Source organism: Harpia harpyja, chromosome 10, assembly GCF_026419915.1.
Source record: "Harpia harpyja isolate bHarHar1 chromosome 10, bHarHar1 primary haplotype, whole genome shotgun sequence".
Taxonomy (NCBI): Eukaryota; Metazoa; Chordata; class Aves; order Accipitriformes; family Accipitridae; genus Harpia; species Harpia harpyja.
This window is the reverse complement of record NC_068949.1, coordinates 7,454,018-7,476,224: the sequence shown is the minus strand read 5'-3', so window position 1 is coordinate 7,476,224 and position 22,207 is coordinate 7,454,018. Positions and strand designations below refer to the sequence as shown.

The following is a 22,207-nucleotide window of genomic DNA, read 5'->3' as shown; positions in this document are numbered from 1 at the left end:
GCACCAGTGATCCTGGTTATGCCAAGAATAAATTTCTAAGGATTTGTGGAAGACTTGAAAGAAGCTTAGGCTAAACTAAGAACAAGGAGTGCAGGCAGTTTGCTTGTTGCTGTGGCTGGTCAGAGCAAACTGCTGATCTTTCTGGCTATCAGAAAAGCATATGAAAAGATGCAGGCTCTTCAAAGGGCAGTGGTAATAAAAAAAACCAACAAACCAAACCTTCATTTTTCTCAGTTTTCTGTTTCAGATATAAGCACATCTTGATTAGAATTCATGATGACTCATATTCAAAGGCCTGCTTCTAATCCCTAAAATACTGACTATCAACACAGTTGGTTGCAAAGATGCTTTAAGGCATAGTTGGCAAACTCCCCGATAGACATTTTTTTCTCTTTACTAAATGTAGCAGATTTTTCAATATTTTAACTCTCTTTCCCTTTCTAGACCTCCACACTGATACATAACAGTAGCCATCATTTAAATTATTGATGGTGAATTTCTGTGATATATTATCCATGAAGTTATATTAAACAGAGAAAAAGTGGACTCTGCTATCATAACTATTGAGATGGTTTTTCCTTCCATGTTGATTTACATCCAAATAACCAACTTATCAACCTTGCAAATGTCAATCTGCACTGAGGCAAAAAGCTGTAAAGTTCTTAACCAGACACTCTCCTTGGGACTGAAAGGTCAGTGTTTGTGTTATTTATTCTTACTGTGGAAATATTTCACTCTTAAGTTAGGGAGGACTTTCTCACTATCCACAGAAATAATCATTGAAGATTTCAACCAAGAAAAGGCAGTGCCTCAGACTAAATTAAATAAAAACATTCAAAAGAACTAATTTTGTTAAAGTGCAGACAGAAATATATACAGAGAATAAACTCAGTAATGTAATAGCATCATACTCAAAGGAGGAGTGCCCATTTATTCAAGCAGCCAGCATCTCAGGCAGCGAGCCCAGAATTGGCTGCCAACTCTTCTTGGAGAAGCCAAAACTGCAAAATCCACTAAGATGGACTCTGACTTCCATGTAGGAATTTCTCTTTCTGGCACCTATTTTCCACCAATTTTAAATACCCTTAAAAACATACTTTGCTTAATACTTCTCTGTCTCACTTCTCTTCTTGGAAACCCTAATAACTGCTTCTCCAAGGGATGTTTTATAATTATGGCAAAGGCAACCATAAAATGGAGGTTGGGGATACCTGTCTGTAAAACTACACAGCACAAGTAGCAGGAAAGATACTGGTTATCAGAGGAACCTTATATTAGTTCAGATTCTGAACAGAACCTGAACAATACTGATGAAAGGCTAATGAAAGTGTGAGGCTTCTAGTTTGACTATTCAAATTAGACCTGCTGTTGCTTAACTGAGAATATCTGGAAACTGCAGTAGCTCCAAATAATGATCCTATTTATGTGCGAAAGCATGTGTTTGTAGCATAACTATTGGTGTACATGAATGAGCGTGAAATGCATAAACAAGATATGTGGCCTATTAGAAAACTCATAATATCATGTATAAGAATATAAACTGTTTAAGAAGAGACGTCTAATAAACTTTTAACTGCTGGTGCTGCTGGCTGCCTGGCTCCCACTGTGATGCTATTTGATCAACAATGTAACCAACGTTTTGTTCCTTATGGCATTGTTTTAGTACAGAAAATGTAGAAGATCGCTGTGAAAATAAGCTAAATTTGTGGCTGGAGAAGTCAAGCTCCATGGTTAGTTGGAAAGACAGATGCAAATGGATCTGTCAACAGTAAGATGACAGCACTGCACTAACACAACATTTTTAATATGCAAGAACCACCACCTGAGTAAAGAAACAGTAGCAGTGCAGCTACTGCTGCAAAATTAAGAAAAATATTCTTAGCTTCTGAAGAATAAAGCCATTATTGTTGTAACAAAGGACAGTCTTGCCCCTAAGCTGTCTTGAACATACCAGCCTGGCTACTAATGTAATCGGTGGGCAGCACAAAGGAAGGCCTCGACATCCTGCTCCACTCACATAAGGAAGCTTAAGTATAGCAAGGTTTGCCATAAAGAATGCTGAAATCTTGTGGTGGTAGGTATTGTGTTAAAAACAAAACAAAACAAACCCTGGACAGTTATGTGGTACTCCTATTCTGTAATTTGCTAAAGCATTCCTTATAAAAGAGAGCAAGAATGTGCTTGAGAGCACCTAGTAACATAGGACATGGTGGCAAAACTGATTCCCAGACCAGCCAAATTGCCAGGAACTAGAAAACAAAAAGGCATAGCCTTTTTAAAAATCAAGTTAGTTCAATTTTGCATGGTAATTTTTTTCACGGTAATATGGAAACCTTTTTTTAAAAAGCCAGACAAATTCACTAGATAGGAGGTTTCACAAATGAGCTGCATGCTGTTTAAAATAATTTCTTTTCATTTTGCACTGTTTTTTAGCATACGGAAATGCAAAGTCTGCTCCCTTCTCTGTTAATGAATGTGAATTCTTTGGTTTATGACATATTTTTGCCAGCAACGTCACTCTTGCATCTAAACCCTATCAGAAGGTTTATCAGTAAATATTTATTTAATAACATGGATTTCTAAATCAGTTTCTCCAATTTCGGTACTTTACCCCTGGAATAATACGTGAGAGCTGAAAATTAACACATATAGATTTTTTGTGGTAATGTATAACTGCACAGCTGTGATGCAAAAAAGCAAGCAAGGTATTAAAAGAATGGAAAATAGTATAGAAATACCATAATGCTATTATGCAAATGACTTTTATGCCTTCCGAGAAATACACTGTTTATAAAAAAGGGAAAGATTATAATCAGGGAAGGAATCTCCTATGAAGGTAGCCTACCTGACCACATATAGGAAGAGAGGTGAAAGAAGTCACCAAATTAAACTGTGGTTGGAGTTGGAAGCACCGTTAAGGTTAGCATCGCCTGGCTACATTTTAAGAACTTGGTCAGGCTACAAGTAAGTACTCAGAATAAGGTAGGATGTGCTCCATGGTCACTGGGACAGCAAAGGCCATGTGGGCTGCTGTAGGGCTACTGCTTCAGAGCATGGCAGCTGAAAGACAAGAATTAGGGTTCAGGAATTCAGACCACACCAAGAAAGCAGATTACATTTGTTAGTGAACCCACAAGGTGCTCCTGGGTTAGGGGTTAAGCTGGTGAAGTTTGGGGATGCCAGGTTTTGCTAATGGGAAATGCTGCTAGTGCAGGAATGCTTTTAGGATTTCATGTGCAAGGGGCTACAGGACTAGACTTACAGCTAACGGTGGCAACAGGCATGCCCCTGGTCTAAAATTAAGAGATGGACAGCTCTGAAAGTAACATGATTAGAGATAGGTAGACCATTTTTCTGCTACTGGAATATTTTATAATTTCACTTTAATAACCAGTTGAAAATCATCTTTTGTGGGAAAATGCTACACAAAGACTGGGAAGTTGCATTCATATTCAAAAGAAGGTAGTTGTATTTGCTGGGAAAACCACAATTTTGTCTGTCCTCACACAAGGCTTCTGCTCCTTGGTGTCCAATGCTAAATTCTTTCTCTTCATATAGCAGAACAGCAGGCAATTTTAACACACTGAGCTTCTGCTGTGTTCACAGTTTTCTATTTCACAATCAGCACAATTAAATCAACTCTAGCTGCTAGTGTGTTTTCTTTCTAAGGGAAAACTGTATTGGTTGTTGCTTTGACATGAATATACTCTTGAGTTTTGCTGCTGGTTTCTTAAGATGAACAATCCCCAAAACTATTTTGATGTGTGACTTTTCTTAGCAAAGCACTCGCCCTGTTCTCTACTGCCCATGACGTTTCCTGTGACTCAGCAGTACATTGTAGGGGCCACTCTCAAAAGGAAACTCTGTCTTTGTTTACGTTACTCTGCCAATGAAACTTCCTTTGTTAAGAAACAATGTCTTTGGCTGAAAATAGTGGACCGCCAGGCTAGTGCTGTACATGCCCAGCAACCTGGGCATTACACTGATAACAGAACAGAAAATATGTATCTTCAGGATGATTTCGTAAAAAGCCTAAAGTTAGTGCTATTCTGTAGCTGAAGGTGTTTCTAGGATGACTCTTTTTACCCATCTTTTATCACTTCATACACTCATACATGCAATGTCCTTCTACATGCCCTCCCTCTCTTTTCTCCTTTATTTCTGTTCAAAATAGGCTAAAGGATTCATCTAGGATGGAGCATCCCCAAATTAATGCTTGTTACAGTACCAGAGAGGAATAAAGCACTGCTCAAAACCCGAATTCTGCAAATGAAAGCCTTTGCTCTTTACTGGAGTTCTGACATTACTTTTGCAAATGCCCAGGAGGCTGGCTGGCTCCGATTCCCTTTCAGCTAACCTCATTGCAAAGCTGCAAATTGTTCAGAATGCAGAAGCATGTTTGTTTGCTGGTTTGAACAATCGAGAACATATTATGCATTGCCTGCATTATTTATATTGGCTACTTATAAGTTGATTGTTATTTATTTATTTAAAGTTTCCATCTGTAGGTTCTGGCTACATTTCAAAATCTCCCCCTTCAATCATGTTCTAATGGATATCTGTTCCCTCAGAACATCTGTCCTTTAGGGTCCTATTATATGTAAGCTAACAGTGACACAATTTTTCATTTTATTATATGTGTACAGTTTTCTGTTTGTTTTTAAAATCCCCAGAATCAACTCATAATATTACAGCTTCCTGTCATTGTAAAAAAAAAAAAAAAAAATAGTTTCAAGTCCTCATGACTTTTTCAGTCCTGACAGAAACATTAACACTGTATTTGCAATGACAGACCTCAGGATAGGGAAATACTTTCCACTGCTCTAAATCTGTTATAAAAAACAAGTCTCTGAAAATGTGTTAGTTCAGATGACTAGGGGTCTCGTATTCATAACCTTCTTTTAATCTGCCTTTTTTATTCTTTCATCTAACTCTTTTACTAGAGTAAGAGGTCTCCATGAGATTATTTATACAATTAAGATGCTTTAAAATGGCAGAAGGTACTTTGAGACTTCTAGCATCTATGCTGTATATGGCTCCAAATATTTTAGATCCTAACATACCTAACATTATTGTGTCATGAACATAAATTCAGCCTGCTGCATCCAAGTGTCACGATCCACCTTTCTGTTAGAAGGATTCTAGGGATGTCCGCAGAGCAACACGAAGGTATCAGCAGACCGTGGATAAGCAATATTAATTTATCTCTAGCTTCCACTACTAACTGTATCAGTAAAAATATGGCAGCATGGGTTTCTACAAGTACAAGCCTGAAGATTTGTTGCCCAGCGCTGAATATCTTTACTATAACTTTACTATTAGTATGCTGCATCTTTACTATTATTATGGTTTGCCATAGGAGATGACAGCAAGTGCAGGTATGTTCCAAGTAGGTCTTACATTCCACATTTTTAATTTCTATGTTTAAACAGTAGCTCTAAAGAGCCACGGTAATCTATACATAGCTGATGAATTATGCACAGAACTCTATGCATAATTCTTTCTGTTGTCCTTGTTAAGGTAGCACCAGATTTACTGCTGGCATTACAGTTCAGCTTCTGCGTTGCCATCTCACGTGTGCCTGTGCACTCCAAAGCCAGTTGTGTGCTTCCTGAGTTGGCAGGAGTGGAAGTGCAGATGCAAGAGGTTTATCCTCTGAGGGAAGACAGCTCTTCAACTACTTTCAGAAAAATGCTAAGCGCATAGGTTTTGAATCCAGCTAATGAATTCAGTGTGTGCACCAGAATGTAGGCTTGGAAAGGACCACCTGGGTCACTGATCCCCACTAACGGCAAGCAATCATATAATGAATGTGAAGAGCAAAGTATCCTGCAGGATATCATAGTCTGCCCTCTCCACTTACTGCATGCCATAAAGTAACGTTCTCCTAAAACACACGCATTTATCAAATTATGATCTTTAGGAGATGAGCTGAAAAGTCTCAAAAATTATAGTATATGACAGGAAAAATGGAGGAGGTAAGGGGAGGGTACAACTGATGTAGCACTCTGAGGTGGCTGAACATGTTATATGAAAACATCCGTAAGACCCTACAAGACCAGTCCAACTGTGTTGGAGGAAGGGAAACATCCTAGAAATCAAGTAAGCATCAGGCAAAAAGGTCCTCCTGGACTCCTGAGGCGACTTGTGAAGTCCCAAGGCAGAGGAATAATCAAATACAGTATTGCTTTACAATGGTAAATACAACTGACAGATAGTTCAAGTCTGTTTCCTTCAAAGCTTGGGGACACCCACAAATAGGGCACCCAGCTCCCACTATTGCAAGCTGTTACTGAGAACTGCAGGTGTGCTTCAACTCAGCAATCTCATCCCTCCCATAAATTTCATCTTGAAAAAAAACAGTGGTTTTGTGTCCCAGCTGTGTTTGGAAAGCCCTTCTAGAATTTCACTCATCTCTCTGGTTAACATATCTTTTTCTAATTTCCAGTCTAAACATACTCAAGACACACTTAAGTCCACTTGATTTTCTATCCATATTATTATGTTCTATTCCCTCACTCATATTTGAACCCTCAATGTACTTTTAAAAAGTAAACATCTCTTTATTTTGCTACAAAAGCAAGCGAATCCGCATCAGTCCCGTAACAAGGAGGTAAGGAGGCACACCATGTAATTACTCATCCTTCTCTACAACTCTCCAAGTTTAAATAGATCTTCTGATGACAAGTAACCAAAACACATACGATAGTTTAAATGAGCCTTGCACAACTGGGCAAACACTTCCCTGTTCCTACTTGCTAGGCACAGCCTGAAATCCCTTTCAGCACTTTGGGTTTTTTTAGTAGCTCCATCAATAGTGGCTCTTTGGTCCTCTCATTTTAAGCTCCATAACAACCTATGAACAGCCCTTTACAGGAGGGTCCTTCAAGCCCAGCAGTCTCTCCCTGACAGCAGCAGCCCCTAAGAAAGAGCAGAGCTATCCATCCCATGTCCCAAAACTCCCACCAGACGCCCAAATATCTGCAGTTCACTCACTTCCTGAACAAAAAGTCTTTATATTTTTCAGGCCCTGTTATGCTTTCCTTCTGTAACTCTGTCCGGTTGCTGTCTGCACCTATGCAAAAGGCTAGCACTCGCCTCCCGCCAGAAAGGGGACCCCACAATAACCACCACCCGCTAAGGAGACCCCTCCCTCGTATGTGCTGTGTGCTCGCCACCCTCTAATTTCACTCCCTGCCTCTGACCCTGGAAATGAGAATGATCGGTGGGTCCCTGCTCACTCTCAGCAGCCCCTGGGTAGTTGTTCAAACCTCCGTCTCTTTCCCATGCCAAGGAATGCTACGCTATTTAATTGTTCCTTGGAAGAATCTGTGTCATGCTTTCCATCCTTCAAACCTTCCTAGCTCCTGCTATACCTTTTTGAGATGGAGGAACAGAACTGACCACTACTCAAGATGCAAGAGAAACATAGGCTTACACAGTAGCAATGTGATATTTTCAGGATATTTTTGGTATCTTTACTGTTACACTACTTGCTTTTATAACCCCTACTGACACTAAACATTTTCAAAACTAAAGTTAACATTCTCAGAGAAGCATCTTTTCTACTTTACAGCTCTAGCTATGCCCAACATTTTGGTCAGTGAGTGGCAACGGTCAGCTCAGCCTTCATCACCTCGTGTGTGGGATTCTTGGCTTCTTCCCTTTGCATCCACCTCCAGTGAATTTCACCTGCCACCGCCTCGCTTGGGCACTTTGTTTTGCACAATCCTTCTGCAGTTTTTCACAGTCAGCACTCATCTTCAGTGCTCTGAATAAAAGCATCATCAGCACACTGTCATCTCTTTCAGTTCATTTATCAGTTGAGTATCACAGGTTTAAGCACAGATTCTTTTGAGACCCTACTGCTGTCATCCTCTCACTCACAAAACTGATCAGTTAGTCCTACCTTCTGTTTCCTATCTTTTGACCAATTTTCTGTTGATCTGTAGAGCATTCCTTTTATCTGATGGAAGTGCAGATTCTTAAGTGTACAGTAACAAAGTACCGCTTTCTCATCCTTTTGGCTTTAATCACTAATCCTCAGAGGGCTAGCCATAGACTACAGCATACCCGTACTCCACCGGGGAGGGCCCATATTTGGGTTCATTTGCTCCTTCTTACCACCATGATGTCATTTTGGCATGACTCTGGGGCTGCTACTCTGGAGATGGGATTGTGCTAAAACGCCCCCTCTTTTTTCTCTTTCTCAGTAGTTTCAGGGTTCCTCAACTAGACAGAGGATTGAGAGATGACCCTGAAGGTAGCGTGTCAGTGAACCTTTCAGTGTTCCTGAATTCCTCCAAGAAGCTGACCTTGAGGACACTGAGCTCTCCTCCTAGTCAGCACACATCTGCCAGTGCCATGTAAGGCAGATGCTCAATATATTTTGACACACACTTAAGTAAGCTGGACCCCCACATCATGGGCTGGCTCTGACTGTAATTCTTCTGTGAGGTGGGATGAGCACTAATTGCATTAGTTTGCCTTTGTACCGGGTTGGTCTGACCCGTAGTAAGTGTCTTGCTGCACCGCTCCCTCCATAGCCAAAACTGTACAGTTTTATCCACCAGCTGCTCCTGGGCCTCCCCTTGCTTCATTATGGTTATTGCTCTGCCTCCAGCTTTGCATCTGTGGCTGAGCTTCTGCTACAGCTAAACCTATCCTAGATGAGGTTTCTTACCTCAGAGTAACACGACTGCTCACTTAGTGCCAGAGATCTGCACCGGCTTGTTTCCAGGTTTTTGGTTTGTTTGGGGATTTTTGGAGTGGAGGAGGCAGATGGGCTGGTTATATGAAGATCAGCTCCTCAGCTGCTACAGTAACCTACGTCTTGGTAGTCTGGCAACTTCCTACTCCTAATGCAAGGTTAGGGTTCACACCTGCAGCCACTTCGAACGTTATAGAATAAGGTTCAGAACTTGGTATTTGAAATCTAAGATTTTATCTTATCAGAATTTATAGAATTTAAATACCTAGGCTCTAAACTGTTTAGAGTAAATTACAACTCTGGTAAGCAGGTGCTCATGAAAATTATGTAGATTATGAAAGCTTCAGCTATGTGCTACAACCAAACACGTTTTTTTTTAAAAAACGTTGAACTTCCATATGCTGAAACTCTTGTTTATAGCAACCTCCCCGCCCCTCTATTAGTCCCTAACAGAATGGCAGTGTGCTTATTATTATTAAATTTTAGCCTATCTTTGTTATACTAATCCACAAAGTCAACAAAATTCTTCTGTATAATACTTCTGTCCTTCACAGCATTACAGGAGTTTAAAAAACTGTATCAAAGACCTTGTGCCAAGGTTACTAAAGGAAGTTACAGAAGACTGGTCACAAGACCTGTCCCTTATGAATACTTCTAATAACTCCCCTGCAACCTGGTAACTCACCTCTCAGTACATCCTGTCACAGTCCCCTCTTTTCCCAGCTCCTTATCTGCCTAAGCCAGCTTCTTATAATTCCTGTATTAATCTGCACCATCTCCACTTTAAATAATAATTTCCTTTGGGAACTGTACTGAATGAATGCTTCCTATAGATCGAGATAGCTTAAGCCCACCGCATTACTGTAGTCCAAGATATTCACTATCTCAGCAAAAAGAAACATTAAGTTAGTCGGACAAAATCACCTTCTGATCAGAATTTTGCATTTTATCCCACTTTTCACTTATGATGATGTTCTTGATTACTCTTTGTTCAAAACCTGCCCTAAGACATTACACCGTGTTGAAATAACCCGATTTGCACGTACTTTTCACGATTTCTTTTGTGTTCTTTTTGCATATATGTTAGTATTCACCAGTCAGAGTGCATTATCCCCCATACTGAAATAAACATTAAGAGTTTTTGCTAGTAGACTTCTGGTGACCAGAGGTAAAACCAGAAAAGTAACGTATGCAGTTCCTACAAAACTAACAAAACCAAGAGCTTTCCTATCCTTTACTCATCCTCAAATAAATCATGTAGACTCAACAACAAAAACTCCCAACAGAAAGGAGACCGGTCATTTAGTATTCCAGGATGATTTTACACCTTATGACTTCAATAGCAATATTAAACCAATAGTGGAGCATTTAGAAGTGGAATGGCAGTACTGCCGTGATAATTGCTTTGGCAAGAATTAGTTCATGCCATTTTAGAACAACTGTTTAATACTGTTCATTAAGCTTTTAATCTGATAGCACTGTGCTACCTTGTTCATACTTTATCTGTATTTTTCATAGGAAAGAAAATATTTTTTTCATTGACATTTACATCACCATCTGAGAGTTCAGCACAACTTGTGAGGGGAAAAGGAACCTGACATATCTCCACCTTCTGGTATCTTGCTACTCTTTGTTTGAAGTCCCATCTAGAAATTTACAAGTGAAAACATGACTTGAAGGGAGGTAACTCTGGTCATTGTATGTATATTTCCAACAAAACCAACCATCTTTTCCCTGTGGTACAGCAGAGTTGCTGAGCCAATTTCCATCTTGTGATTCAAATCGACGATTAAATTCTTAGTGCTGTGGAGCATGCAGCAGCCATCATTCCAAAAGTGTCCCCTATGGACAGATTTTCTATCCTTTCCCTACAACATTTTCTGAGTTAATATTTCAAAGACAAGACCTTCAGTCGCAAGTGTATTATGTAAGCATTATTCCCAGCATGTAAGTCTAGACAGACATCTTAAAACATTGTTACTAATTTTAAGAACAGAAAGCTAAAAGATAAGGAATATAAGGAAATAATTATGTAGCTTTCAGGAAGTGCAGCGGACAAAGTGGTAAATGAAAAAACCCACCCATCCAGAGGTGAACTCAGCCTCAAGGAATGCAGGTTACTAAGTGGATTATTGGAGAGTACTTTGGAAATCACTTTCACCAAAAGCATGCCCATATTAGAAGGGAATTATGGTACCTTAATTGCACTTCTCAGCCATAGTTGTTGAGTTATATGTTGATGACCTGGAAAGCAGAAAATAGAAGATTAATATTGTTCATATTTTAATTACTGATTAAGAGGAGCAACTAATATCACATATTTATCCTTTATTAAAATAGTTCTAGCCTTCCAAACAGAGAAGAGCAGAATACATAGCTTTTGATATCTGCTATTTTATTCCTGATAAAGGCAGCTTCAAATAAGAAAAATAACAAGAAAACAATGCCTGAGGTTTTCATTAAAGTAGTTTACATATTTTCATGAAGGCTGTCAACTCAGAAACCAAGGAAAAATTCATAAAACCTTGTATTCTTATAAAATATCTACCCTAAAACATATCTATCAGGCACTTATGTGTAATTTGTTTAGACTCAAATATATTCTCTGCCCTTCCGCAACCTAAAATATTTAACACTAAAATCTCTGACTGGTGCTTTACAGCCCTTCGCTATATGTGCATGTGAGTTCTCCCTGGGACGGAGAACACAACTGGTGGGCGTAGGAGTATTTTGGGGGCCATCTCTCCAGTGTTTACCCAGGTGAGGCTGTGCCATGGGGCAACTTGGAATGCCCATAAAAGTTGAGGGATTCAAGAAGCATTTGGGCTTCCAGGCACAGACTGTCAGGGTTGGAGGTTTCACCTTTCTCACAGCTCCAAGGGGAAACGTGCAAGGACCTCGACCCAGGAGTGCCTTCTGGTGGGCAAAGGGCAGAGACCATAGGGCTCCTAATGGTGTGAGACCTGGGACAGCAAGGGGCAGGGGCATTAGGAACCCACTGGGGAAACTGGGTGGTCAGTGGCTATGCTCCCATTTTTCCCCTGCGTAGGCACCCCTCTTGCCTCATCCTGGTAACATCTTGCGCCAAAATTTTGGAAGTGCGTAAGCTTACCAGCTATCAGCATAGTAGTACCTACATCAAGGAACAGCATTGTTTGGATAGTTTACCGAGACATTGAGAATGTGTGACTGCGAGTTACCCATACTCAATAGAATTAAAACGAAACCAAGACTGCAGCTCTGAATGTTTCCAGACTTCAAGGTTATACACAGCCTGAAAATGTAATCTGAAGTGAAAAAGTTGTATGCGGTCTCATTTTCAGACTAGGCATGCAGAATACACCTAAACCAAACCCATTTCAAGCAGTTCCAGAATCAAAAGGCTTGCAATGAGCAAGGCACAACTGCCTGCTGCAGCTTGGGCCAAGCTCTGCTCCATACAGCAAAAATCTGAGGGATGAAACTGAGTTTGAAACTGCATTTGAACAGGATCTTTTATTTTGGGAAGGAGATTGTAAGTTGTTATTGGTTGGCTTTAAAAACGAATCATACAGTTGCTGGGCTCATTTCACCTCTCTTTTTTTGGCAAAATCCAGGTCTTTACTAGAGAGCATCTGTCAGCATTATCTTTGGACAATTTCACATGAAGCAAAGACATTTTGCAGGTTGCTGCTTTTTCTTTTACTTTAGTATTCATAAGTTATCTACATAATAGGACCCAATTGCCCGGAATATGCAGAGAGCTATGACTTGACCAATAAAAGAACAAAACTTACTCTCAGGGCTGTTAATTGACAGCACAGAAGCTATTTGTTATATTGGAGCTAGCCAGCTTGCTGTGCTCTTAAAGCAGAAAGCAGGTATATTTAGGTACACGTGGTTTGCTTTGCGATAACTGAAACTGTTGTTTTGTTCTGAGATGGAAAAATACATGGTAGGTTGGGTAGTCAGATTTATAAAATAACTCACGGCTTTCAAGGCTGATGGAAATTTGTGTATATAATGGATGTTGTGCTAACTTCAAACAAAATATCACATAAGGGGAAACAACATGGTATTTTATTAGCCTTCAAAGTAACTGTTTAAGTAAAAATTGGTACAGTTCATTAATGAGACATCATACATGTGTGGGAGTATTTAACTTTTCCCCAGAACAGGTCTGCTTGACCAAATCATTCCTCTCTACTATATATACACACACATAGATATATATACACACATATAAAAAGAAAAAAAAAGTACAAGACAAAAATAAGGAATAAACAACATGCAGTTCATTACAACAAACATTTGTTCATATTTCTGAAGACATTGAACATTTCTACCATATTTTTCAAGAAAAAAAAATTTCTTTCCAGCATACAAACATATTACTGAAACTTACTTCTGAAAGAACTCCTATTCTTTCCTTCAGAGTTGGTATAAAATTGAGGATGGGAGGATAGCTGCTCATTGAGCATGTGCACTGGTCTGTATGAAATACAGGCACATTTTACCAACACCATGGTTACCACCGATTCGACATTCCACCAAAATATATATCTCAGCCACAAAAATCCACAGCATTAAAAGGCTGCAATTAGTTTGTCCAGAGAACACCCAGTCATCCATGCATGTAGTAGTGGGAGAGGAACAAAATGAATTGCATTGCCATGGGAACCGAGTTTACTATTTGCTTTACTGAGAGATTAATGCCTATTGTCAGTAGATTTTATGATAAATGATCGTCATTTTGCATTTTTGTAATGAAGATGCATCATGCTGTGTGTTGTTCACACACAGTAAAACACTTTTCCTCTAATCATCGAGGGCTTTTAGTTCTGTATATTATTTTACAAAAAAAAAGGCTGTTTAGATTGTGATTGTTTTGGATTTTAACATTAAAAAAAAGACAGACACTTTAGCTCTGAGTTTTCTATGGCACTAGAAGATAACACCACAGCTATGGACTGTGGCTATTACATCAGCCTGTGATTTGGTGCAAGAGGAGCAGATGAAAGCAGGTAGTGCTGTAGCCATTTCATCTACACAATCTCTAATTTGGGGTTTTACTCTGGATTTTACATCCCCACCATACATGTGGTTCAAAGCTATGTGAAGGATCAGCCACTCATTTGGACTCTCACACCCCTATTATGAGAAGCAGAGCACTTTGTGCCCCCTGGAACGGGGCTTCTGATTTAGTTTCCTCTAAAAGGAACCTCATTCACATGCACCAAAACACTCTGAATTGACCCAAAATGCAACAAACAGGAATGATTGAAGGATTCACTTCAGAACCATGCTACTGCTCCAAACTATTAACTGTCTCTCTTCCCGAGAGGAAGTAATGATATATATTAAGAGAAACATGCTAACATGGTAGGGGTAAGGTAAGAACGTGCTTTTATAGAATTCAGTGCCCTCTTCTAGCCCTTGTCTGCAAGCGTCACGTAATAACAAAATTCATCCTGAACAGCAAGAACTGGGGGGATCCTTCAGTTAGCAGTGATGACATGGTTATCTAGTAAACAACCATTAAGCCCCCATATCTACTGAAAACTGGACATTTGGCCTTTTATTTCTTTGCTGTCCTTTCAGCAATGGAAGACTTGGTGAAAGGTGTTCCGAAATTCTGCTGCCATGTTTCCTTGTAACTTGCACGTGTATACATTTCTTTTAAATTAGAGAAGAAGCACAAATGGCATGTTGGTATAATAATTTCAAAATATTGTGCTGACTAAATACATTTTCAAGGCTGTAATTCAAGACTAGCTTAATTTCTACAATTGATGACTGCCTGAAAAACAACTCCTGTCATTAAATCTGGAACAATTTTTGGTATATTTCTAAGACCCTTGTTTTTGAGGGCAGCCTTCTTCTTTCTTAAAAATACAATAAAGTATTTCACCTAAAGGAGAGGAAAAGGCCAAGTTTGGGAAGAAGAAAGGTGAAAAGGTCTCTGTTCCCAAGAACAACCACAAGCAATGTGAAAACCCTGGACAGGCTCAGTTTGTAGTTCTGCCCAGATGCTTATAATTTTTCATTTTCTGAAGACTGAAGGAATTGTTGTGAAAGTACAAATGCTAGAATTCAAGTATATAAAGGATTCATTTTTCAGTTTTCCTGAAATGGGTTCCTGACCTTTTGCAACAGATAACTGCTGACTTCCCTGGTATGCTGACATTACAGGTTTGCAATGGCCAAGACCTGGGGCTTTGATCCAGTGAAGTTGGTTATATTTTAGTTAGTGTTGAAAGACTCGCTGCGTCTTTGTGCATCTGCGCTCGCTCAGTTTTAATTGCCAGATCTGGCAACTGCTTAGGTATGTCCTGTTGAAGACTAGTAGTATGTTTCCAAACTTTGATATTACAGCCAAATGCTGACAGTTGTAGCCAGTGGTTAAAAATAAGCTGCAACCAGGTTTGGGGATGGGAACCAGCTACCAAAGCAAAAGCAGCAGCAACAGGGATAAAGTCAAGGCACACCAAACTGAAGTGAAGCAGAACTGGCCTTAAAATTCACAAAATCAAAAATTCTTTGCCATAAGAAGGTTAGGCTCTTAAACAAGGAGTCATGTGGGCAGATCAGGAAACCAAGATCAGGAACCTGGACTGGGAAAGAAGGTACCGGAGCATGACCAAGCCTAGAGAGCAGAAACAGACATAAGAACCAGAGGCTAGAAAGAAGGATCCTAGAGGTGAGATTGCTAACTCTGGAGCCCAGTGCCCAGGAAAGGCTGCCCCGCAGTGTGATGATCGGACTGACATTAGAAATGGTGGGGTTTGAACCTTTCCTGTTGGATGACCTCAGCCCTCCCCAGCTGTCCCCCAAGCAGGAAAGTACTTCTTGTCATTAAGACCACTCCTTGTACCTTCCCACTACTTAGTTTAAAGTATTCATGGTGTCGCTGAGTGGCATCTAGCTGGGCTGTACTAGGCTCCATTACCACATAACAGAAAAATCAGTACAAAACTCTGTCATATTGCTAAGCCTAGGAAATACTACTTGTGTCCAAAACACTACAGACTATCTGGGTTAGTTTTCTATTTGGTGTGATGATGGGTTCAGCAGCTGCCTACTGCCTACATACTGTCAGTATCTGGTTGGTGTTTCTGGCTGGGGATTAGTGTTCAGGTTAGGGCCAGGGGGGTTCAACTTACCTTTTAAGATCAGGGTTACAGACTGGAGTGAGGCAGGGTACGAGGGTGAGGGTGTCTGCCTGAGGTTTCTGGTTAGCAGGGAGGGTATGGGCTAGATTTCTTAGTTAGGGGTTTGGATTAGGGTGAGAGGTTAGGCTAGGCTTAGGGGTAGCATTTCAAGGCTAGGGATCAGGACTACTGTTTGGGGTAAGTGTTGGGGTTCAGCTCTGAAGCGGGGGTTTGGGGTTCGGCATTAAAATAGAGAATTGAGGTAAGGGCTAGGGGAAAGCTTTAAAGTAAAGGTTAGGGCAGCTGCTGGGATAGGCTCACACCAGCACCCACACACCCACCTCTGCCCTGCCTCTTCTCCACCCTCCCAAAGCTCTGCTCCTCACCAGTCAGGTTTCTCCAACACAAGTGACCTCGCAGCCCACACCCACTATGTCACATTTACCTACACCTCACCTGACCTGCAGCTCCCCCTCCCTGCCTCTAAGCACCCCCTCCTATCATGGCCCTTCCCTCCAGGACCTCTGAGCCCTGCCATTCTCCTGCCTGCTGGGCCAGGGTCAGCAAGGGGTGGGAGTAGGGGCTGAGGGCGTAGGGGTTCTGCTCAGCACGTTGGGTTGGGGTATCTGGTGAGGGTGTCCGCCCTGGGGTTGGTGCTACGGGTAGGGCTAGGGGTGTTAGTGAGGGGTGAGGGTTAGGGAATAGACCAACCCTCTGGGTGAGAGCTTGGCTTTCTCCCTAGGGCTGCTGGTTAGTGTTTAAGGTATGGGCAACCTTTTTTGTTTAGGGGTTCAGTTTTGCAGAAGAGTCAGGGTAAGAAGTTATGGTTTCAGGCTCCAGCTCAGAAGTATGCATTTGGGGTTAGGAACGGGAGTATGGGAATGAGGTAAGAGCTAGGCGTAAGGGTTAGGTTTAAAGTTCGGGCTTCAGGTTAGTGGTTAGACATTGGCTAAGGGCCTGCCTGAAGAGTTCTCGCAAGCACTCTCCCAGCCACATCGCCCTTACCTGAACCCGCCTTACCTCCACAGAAGCTGCCATCTCTGTTGGCCCAGCTCTGGGACACCCTTCACGTCCTCCCATGCTGCCACCAGTGCGTGGCCTGACGGCCAGCACCCACTCTCTGCCCTCCCCAAGCTCTGCTCCTCTGTACTGTCCCTGACAGGCACCAGCACCTCACAAAGCCACCTGCTGCTCACCAGTCAGCTTCCTCCAACACAAGTGACCTCACAGCACACACCTACCATGTCACTTCTGCCTGCAGAAGGTGACTCTAAGGTCCCACTGCCTCTCGTCAGCTCTCGGCCAGGGCTCCCTGCCCTTCTCTGCTGCGAGACAAGCTCCAGGCAGCTGCTTTCAATAGCACCCTCTTAGTCCAAGTGGATACTTATCACCCAACATTTTAACTAGAATAAGACCAGAGATGCACGCAGGGTATTGTTAGTTGGGAACTTACAAAAAGAATGTTTTCATTCATTTCTTCCATCCTGCCCTATTTATTTCTACATGAAATTTACTTTTTTCTCTCCATTTCTCTCCAGCATGTTCTCTGAACCACTACTTTCACTCGGCCTCTCCTCTTTTCCAATAAAATAAGTGACTCATATAAGTACTTAAAAAAATTATGTTAAGAATCAGCATGAAAGGCAATATTACCAAAGCTAAGGAATGCAAATTCACACTTTTCATGAAGCAAGAATCCTAAATCTCTCAGGCATCTTTGAAAATTACCACCTTTATTTTAATTAAGCAAATGTTACCTATAACGATTCTTACAATATGTACATTTCTGTATATGACACCCTAGCAAACTCCACCTCTACACTTCTCTCAATGTCTGAATCCTGAATTTTTATGCAGCTAAGATATAGTCTGTAACTCAAGAAATTAAAGAATACTGAACAGCTCTTTAAATATTCACATAATTTGCCTTCTGCAGAGATTAATCACTGCTTTTTTTTGGCTGCTTACAAGGAAAACTCATGAACCAAAATCACTAAGTAGCGTTAGGGTAGGGGGAGCAGAATTGCTTTGCATGCAAACATTTTTTTCCCTGTCTTGTAGAAAAAATGGGGTTTGATTTTGCCTGAAAAGTACATTAAGTAAAAGTTTTCATCAGAAAAAAATACAAATGCAACTAGATCCTCTACAATGAATAAAACTTATCTGCTCCAGGTTTGTAAATCAATATGCTTACTTCCTAGTAAGCAAAACTTACAGGTGGTGTTCCTAAAATCTCTTAGAAAACCACCATCTTCCAAAAGTCTCCATCAACTACTAATAATATGTAGTTCTGGCATTTTTATTACAAGTTTTGTTGTCAAATTGGAGCAATGAAAACTTGATTTACTGCAATCCTTTTCTGGAAAATCAACTCAGTCATATTTTTCTTGGCAACAGAAAGTAAACTTGAGTCAAAGTAAGTGATTTGTTTTAGTATTTTTTCTTGCTTTCTGTATACATTTCAGCTATATTTATGTTTGCCTCTGTATATACTGCATGTAAATGCTGGTTTCACACAGCTGGTGGAACCTGGCTGATTGAACACAGGACCAGCGATCAAATTCCAAAATTATAATCTCAGTTCTGATTTTTTTTTCTGTACTCTGCGCCACACAAATTCGCTATATAACTCAACTGCATCCGAAGTACATTTAAACAATTTACTGCTTATAATAGAATGAAACCTCCAAAATAGTTTTTAAAAAGTCTTACTCAATTTTTTTCTAAATGCAGGTCACTCAAAATTTCACAGTGCCTCAGAAAAAGGTTTGCCTATAGATCAAGAGGGATTGCATGTTTATTCCATCTATAGAATAAATAAACAAAACAACTCTGTGCTTGTTCCATATTCCTCATCTGTCTTTGTACCATTTTACACTGCCTCATACCTCAGTTCTTCAGGTATTGCTTGCTTTGATAAGCCAACTCACTGTATAATACAATGCACTTTAAAAAATTTTATAAATAAAACAATCTTGACGACCAACAGACATATTCCATCATACCTAGCACTTGCGGTAGAAATTGCTAGGGATACCATTACAAATCACATCAGATTAAAAGACAGAAATATCTAACAATGGTTCTATTTGGATACAATGGAAACAAGAAGCATGGTTTCGAAAAATGTTGGTATGTTATCTCAGATGAAGCCCACACAGGTATCTTGTAACTTGTAACCAGGTCCTCAGTGTAAGCAGAAAATCCAGCTCAAGGCATGATTCATCCTTTACACCAGCCTGTGGTGAAGCAGGGGAATACCAGGAGTGGGCCCTAGTCAGAGAAGTCATTGAGATGTTCTTTTTCCTATTCCTACCGAACCCATCTCTGAAATACCTGGTTGTCTTTACAGCTAGGACATCAGGCTGTCTATTCACATTAGGCATCAGCTGCCAGACTCAATGTTTTTAACTTCAGCACATTTTGAAGCCCTACATGTATGAGGAAGACTAGACCACAGCTCTGCAGAAACCCAGTTCTGACACTACATCTACTGGGAGGTGAGTGGGGAAGAGATGGGAGAGAGACAAGTCACCTCCACACAGACTCTTTCTTAAGAGTCAATAACAGTCAATTAAGAGTTCATAACAGTCAATGTTATGAAGCTGGCTCTGGGACAAGCTCGTCAGTGTGGAATCTCTGAGTCCAGAGTGGCTTTCTATTTAAATCAGACATGAATGGAAAACTGAGAAAACCTGGGCATTGAACTTTTCAGATTTGCGGAAACTTAAAGTGTGTGGGGTTTATAACCTAAACAACAGATTACACTGATTCACCGCTGCAATCTGTTGTCTGTGACAGCCCTGCAATGAATTGATAATTTCAACGACTGATGATTTGAATTGTTTTAGAAACACGACAACGGAGAAGACAATAAAATGTTCACAGAAAACATGAGAAAAGTGTGCAGAATTTCATGACATTCAGAATGCTGCTTAGACACCTAAAGGACAGACAATTGAAATATATACACATATACATACACTGTTTATCAATAGTTCGTCTCTCCTTCAGTTTCTCTCAGCTGATCATTACTAGTTCTTACAGAAAAATCTACATTAGAGCCCCTCCCAGTCCTGGTTTCTCCTGGCATGCTCACAGGACCTTTCCCTGACTTCTATTTTCTGTTTTCTACTACCCCAGTTGCACAGCTGGTTTCCAAGACAGTATTCATCATGTACACTGACCACTTCTCTAGAGACAGAGACATAAAATAACTATAAGCTGCGAGTTTGCACGTAAAGTCTCTTGTTTTTTTAAAGTATTAAAAAAAATCCTTCACCTTCCACAGCCGAAGTCTGAAGTACAGATTCTCCAAAAAGGTATCTCCCAAGCAACTGCGGGGAATTCCTCCCCTATGGTCTCTGCTCACACTGTACCAGGCTCCAAGCAAAAAGCATCACTAGGAGCCTAGCCAGCAGCCTACCACCTCCTCCTCGTGTACTGCATCTGCAGTGCGGTGTTCAAGAAATTGGTTGTAACCCTGCTGTGGGAATGCATGAAGTGCCAGTACCATTGCAGACCAGCAGCAGAGGTCTAATATTCCCTCAGTCTCTTCTTTTGCCCTCACCTCACTCAACAGGGAAACCGAGTGCTTTCACAAAATTTTCTTTGCTGAATATTACAGGATATGGCATTCAGCTAATGCAGGAACACTGCCTTGTTCCTCCAGCTTCATTAGGGCTCCCCCAAATCTTACTCCTTTCAGAGGAGGTCTGAAAGCATGAAACAGATGGATCCTTCAACATGTGAGATCATCCCAATGGTTTGACATGAGGAGAGGAGAAATGTAGAAAACACCTTTTTTCTTTGCTTGGCTTATTCAGGCTGAAAAGGCTTTAGCTCACTCAATACTGCCTTCTTTATAAAAGCAGAAAACATGGTGCCAGTCCCTTCCTACAAAATGCTCTTATTCATCAAGGAGGGAAGTTGGAGAGAAACCCAGAGAAAGAGAGAAACTGCAAATATGTCCTCACACAGCTCCAGCTATGCCAAGCGAAAAGCTGCCTGGACCCACATGTCTCCCAGTCTACGTCCAGCTGCTCCTCACTGCCGTTCTGGTGGAGGCACCCACTCCTGCAGACCTGCTGGGAGCACAGGCCACCAGCTTGCTCACCAATCTGTTTCAATCACAGTGAAACAAGTTTAAGTGACAGGTTGTGGTTCATTTAGCAAAAAATGGTTTCAAAAAAACTCCTAGAAGCTACCCAGTCGGGAGGTTTGTGGAGGCGGGAATACAGTGCGAGTGGTGAAGAACAGCAGGTCGACCTTCTCAGCAAACCCAGCCAAGGAGAAACTGGGTAAACAGCCTTTCCACTCAGGAAAGACGGGGTACCTCCCGATGCGCATTTGAAAAGCTTAGTCCTCAAGGGAAGTTAAGTCTGCACCAGATTCAGAGTTCAAAAAGATCCATGTATTCTGCAGTTACAAACTGACAGCAAGAGATGCCAAATGCACAAACTGCATTAGACAGGAAAGGATTTAGGGGTTTGTCTAAGCAAACACAGAGCTGCAGCTGCAGCTGCTCCTAGACCATACAAATAACACTGTAGTTTCAGCCACACACTCCACATCACGAACCTGGGCAGAACCAGCAGATGGATGTTTCCAGTTAGAGTCCCAGACACAATCCCTTGCTCACACTCTGTGCGTGTGACATAATTACACTGAGCTTCTTAAACAAGTGGTTGCTTTTCCATGTTTGTTCATACTCATCCCTGTCCTCCTGCAATCTCCCTCCCACTCTCCATCTTAATAAGTTTCAGGAATGTTTGAGCAGCGTATTCTGGAATAAAAGCTCCCACAGTCTTTCATCTCACAGTCTGTGGAATATTTATGTTGGCCCACTTTGGGTTGTGTTTGGCTTGGTTAGTATTTCTCCCACTTACATGGAACTATTCAAGGAAACCTTCAGCAACGTATAGATTTATGATTCTGAACACATATATTCCTAGCTCTTTTTCCTCCGTCAGCCCTCTGTCCACTGATAAAAATACCTAAAGACAAAATTATAAACTCACGCCCTTTACTGTTCAAGACAATACCCTCATCTGCAAAAACTTTGGTACTTGAAAGCAAATGGGTATCTAGAAGGCCATTCATGTTAAGGATCACACACATGCAGTTATAGTATGTGTATGAATTCCCACAAGTCTCTCCATCTCAGTACCTACAGTGTAGCAAATGCATTTGCATGTTCCCATATACTCATTGTGCGTCTACATACTACACACAAGAAGACAGGACAGAAACTGTTGATTCATCAAAGATTAGTCACACTGATGTATTAGAACACATGAGAAATACCAAATTTTGTCTGAGATATTAAAACTAGAAGTCTAAGGTATTTTGATATTTGTAAGAAACT

The 22,207-nt window shown here is 40.9% G+C and overlaps 1 protein-coding gene across 2 annotated transcripts in view; it reads right to left on the bottom strand.

Moving 5' to 3' along the window:
- Positions 1-22,207, bottom strand: part of PCDH15 (protocadherin related 15) — a 725,853-nt gene that overhangs the window by 516,530 nt on the left and 187,116 nt on the right. For both annotated transcript variants that reach the window (XM_052799247.1, XM_052799249.1), the window contains one exon: positions 10,908-10,954. The gene's annotated coding sequence lies outside the window, so the exon portion shown is untranslated. The remainder of the gene's footprint in view (positions 1-10,907; positions 10,955-22,207) is intronic.